At 21.6% G+C, this 4,426-nt stretch overlaps 1 pseudogene; it reads right to left on the reverse strand.

Annotated features, from left to right (window-relative positions):
• Window positions 1–1,909: 1,909 nt before the first annotated feature.
• LOC112594719 lies at window positions 1,910–3,852 on the reverse strand (annotated as a pseudogene).
• Between the last annotated feature and the right edge of the window lie 574 nt (window positions 3,853–4,426).

The raw sequence follows: 4,426 nt of genomic DNA on the forward strand, positions 1-4,426 counted from the left end.
ATAAGTTTTTACTAATTATTTTAAAATATTTTTAGCGCAATTGGTATATAAAATAGAAATTTTAAGCACAATTGATAAACTATCGATACACAAACCTGTGATGTTCACCTCTATTTTTGTTTTGATAATACATTTATAGATATTTTGGTAATATTGGCATTATTTAGTATACCTACTTAAAAAAATAAATACTTAAATATTTAGATATTCTAACCTTTTAACTAATTAAGGATAGTTCTGAGGTGATACAATCTACTTTTTTTTAAAAAGAACCAATATTTTTTATTAAAAAATGTTAAGAGAAAGTTCATGCAAAGTTCATATCCCAAAAATTGATACATATATTTTTTTAATTATACATTAAAGTTAAATTTAAAATTGTTTGTCAATAAATGCTTTATTTTTTTGCTTTTTTTAATTGTTTATATTACCTTCAAATTCGAACCTTACTTATAAATCATTAATTTCTGTTCGAAATCCGATTTTTATGTATCAAAATATTTCCAAAAATATTTTACTTCAGAACATGCAATTCAAAATGTATTTTATCACTCAAAAAATTAAAAAAGTTAAAAAAATAATGACAATAAATAATCTATATTTTAAAAAAAATGTAGTTTTATTTTGACTAATATTAAATTAAAGAATTCTGATGCCTGCACTGGAAAGAGTTTTGAAAATTTTTCAGCTATTAAAAAACTATTTTTTAAGCATTGGTAAATGCCCAAATAAATTGAAAGAATTTTTTGAAAATCTCAGCTCTGAGATCGTTATATTTTATGCACAAACAATCAGTTACTTTTTATTAAGTGATGTTAAAGTTGAAGGCCAAAACGTGTATGCAATACAATTAATCGACTCTAAAGCAATTTAAATAAAAAAAAAAAATATATGCTATATTTCTCATGCCACCCGTAATTGTTAGTGAAGATGTAAATGAAGATAGTTATAAAGACCCGTTTTGTGGTGAAGATTATTTGACACAATTTTTTTTTTCTACAAAACATTTAATAGATTAACGTATGAAAAATTTCTTTTAACAGCTAATGAAATACAGTTAGTATATTCGTTATATATATAGATATAGTATTTTACTTTAAAAATAGATGGGTACTTATTAGTTATTACATACATTAAATTTATTAGATATTAAGTATAGGTATAGTAACTCAAATTAAAATATAATTATATTTAATAAATATTTAAATAATATCAAATATTTTTATCTTAGAAAATCTTAGAAAGGATAAAAAAAAAATAACAATTTACTCTCAGATTTTAAAATTTTTCTTAAAAAATAAGTTTCTCTTATAATATATTTATTAAACACTCTGACTTGTAATCAAAAATAGTTCTCGTGACAATGGTATTGGCAAAACTAGACTTATTTGTATATAACTAAACTTAATGGTAAATAATGTTAAATAAGATATAGAAGCCAGGAAAAGCATCGTATCTATATCGTATGTGTCTTTAGAATATTTAGATACATATAAATCGCATCAACAATTAAATAATAGTTTTTATAAAATCTTTGACCGTTTATGAATAAATTAATAAAAAATGTAGTGACCTAAATATAAATCACTTATCATCGTAAATACGATTTTGCAAATCACGTGTAGATATAAAATAAAAATCCACGGTAGTATTCGATACGTGATTTAATAAATGATGTTTACTTAATGGTTACTAAAAATGCACCTCGCATCATAAATGTCAATAATAAATGTGTATAAAATTCAAACGATTGAAAATCAAATATTATTTATTGTTTCACATCAACCGATAAGGATAATAAACTTGAAAAGCGTATAATTAGTATAACGTGTATATGATTGACACTAAAACCAATCATCTATTCATCTGACTAATAATTATTTTTGATTGTATTTTCGTTTAAGGTATGTTACATTAATGGCGCAAGTTGCACAATATCTGCAGTAGAAACAGATAATATTGTCTAATTGAACGGAAAATTGAAGTTTATGAACATTCCAGATGGATTGTACACTGTCCAGAGTTCTGCATTGTTTTTTAGTATTTTGCCATTTGATTTCCAATAGCACATGTAGCCATTAGTAATTAATTGATTGAAAGTTAACATTATTATCTAAAATATAATTAATGTTAAATTTTTAAAATAAAATATAGGTATATATTTATACGCATACTTATATTTACTATGTAAACAGCAATAGGCAAATAAATACATATAAGAAAAAGGGGAATGTAGGTAACCGCTATGCTGTACAATAGGTGCCAAGTGTACCTCGTCATTCAGTAAGTTATTGTAATATATATGTTAAAGTATATCTATATTATATAAAAAATGTTAATAAAAATATTCTTGTAAGAATTTCAAGTTTTTACGGTTTATTCGTTTTTGAATTAGGTACAATAAAATTAGAAAATCGTAACAATGATACATTATTATTAACGCATTAATATCCAATTTCGTAAAAATTTAAACTTTGTATGCTTATAAGATATTTTTGTGAAATTGCACTCAATTTTTGTTTTTATAACTCTTATAAGAAAAAATTATATAAAACTTCTGATTAAATCTTAGATATAAATATTAAAATGCTTGTAAATTTTATACTACAAAGTAATTAGCAAGATTTACTGAATTTCGTGAAATTTTTAACTTCATTTTTTTATAAAAAAATAAATATTTTGACTGTTTAATATGGACATTTTTTAACTAATTAAAGAAGAATTTGTAAGAAATTATATATTATTTTATATGAAAATGTTAAAAATAAAAATACAAATTGTATAACTAATTTATTTATTGCTCCAAAATTGTTATTATATTTTAAAAATGTAATATCTTGTAATTAGTTAGAGCATAGGAAACCTATATTTGTTGTATTTTAAGTTTTTAACTATGAAAGGTTGCAATTTTGAAATGACTTAATTTGGTCGCATAGGGTTTATAAATCTCAGTATAAATTTTGTTCCATAATGAGTCAGTTTTTACTTATTTTAAACTAAAATATTTACACTTGGTGCCTAAATGCATAATTTAAATTTTTGCGTCAAAATAACTAGTAATAATGAATTAACCTTAAGTATTTCAGTTTTATTAATGCTGTCAAAGGTATCGTCGAAATATGATACAAACTGATATTTGAATAGTTCAACTTTGTTCAGCACTATTTTCAATATCTATACATAATATATACGTAAATACATTTTTTTTTTATAATTTTTACATGTTAAATCTGTAAATTATTTATTGTTGGTGTTAAATTATTATATATTTTTTTTTACCTTTTTAGAATCATGAAATTTTTTGTTTAATATTTTGTTTTTCTCAATCGATTTTTTAACTTTTGACGCACTCATTTTATTAAACAATATATCCCGTATCATCAAAGTTTTGCACAATAACTTGTAGTATTCGTCTTCTTTTTCTCGTTCTAATCTCTGCAAATTATTTTAACTTATTATTTATCATTTGAATAGTATTTATACATTTTTCTAAATAGTTGACATTGGCAATGTAACTTATAATAAATTGATACTTTTAATAACAGTGTAGTTTTTTTGTAGATACCATTTTCGTTAATAATTTTCATTTGTTTTTCTATAAATTCATTTTTGTCATCTTTTTCAGCTATCAATAAAAGTTAATGATATATATAGATCATTTGATAATTCTTAAAAGTTTTAGTAATGGAGGATGGATATAGTGGGGTAATCTAAAGTAGTAGTTTAGTAGTTTTATAAAGTAATCATTTACATATGTTCATACATACATTTAAATCTACGTACTTTTATTTGTATATTTTATAGCTCACCCATTAATCTTTGTATTTCTTCAAATTGAATATTAATTTTTGATGTCAGTTTTTTATTACTATAAAGCTTATAATTTAATTCATTTTCGTACTCTTTTTTAGTTTTATCAATATTATTAATTTCACTCAGTAACTTTTTTTTAATCAAAACTAAAAAATAATAAATATTAGTTTTAGCCTAAAATTATTTATAAGTAAAGCTTTAGTCAACTTTGTTTTTGTATTTTTGTATATAGTCTATTAAGATTGATTTTTAATTCCACATTTTTGTTTCTCTTTTTCTCAATTATTTTTGAAATTGTCAGTGTTTTTACATTCAAAATTTTTATTGACTTCATGATTTTGGATAATGGCATTTTATCTAAAATAATAACTTATGTTTTTAATCTATTTTAGAAAATAAAAATAAATATGATTATATATTTAATACACAGCTGCATAATATAATATCCTAAGAAGTGTATCATTGGAAATCCTTTGCCGGCTTGCTTTTCTTGTTCGTTAATTGTAAATATAATAAATACATAATAATTCAACATAAAATTTAAAAATAAATTAACAAAAATATTATTACAATATAAATTCTAATTTAATAGATGAAAAAACAAATATTTGTA

Source organism: Melanaphis sacchari, unplaced genomic scaffold (assembly GCF_002803265.2).
Source record: "Melanaphis sacchari strain LSU unplaced genomic scaffold, SCAv2.0 Contig23_pilon_pilon, whole genome shotgun sequence".
NCBI lineage: Eukaryota > Metazoa > Arthropoda > Insecta > Hemiptera > Aphididae > Melanaphis > Melanaphis sacchari.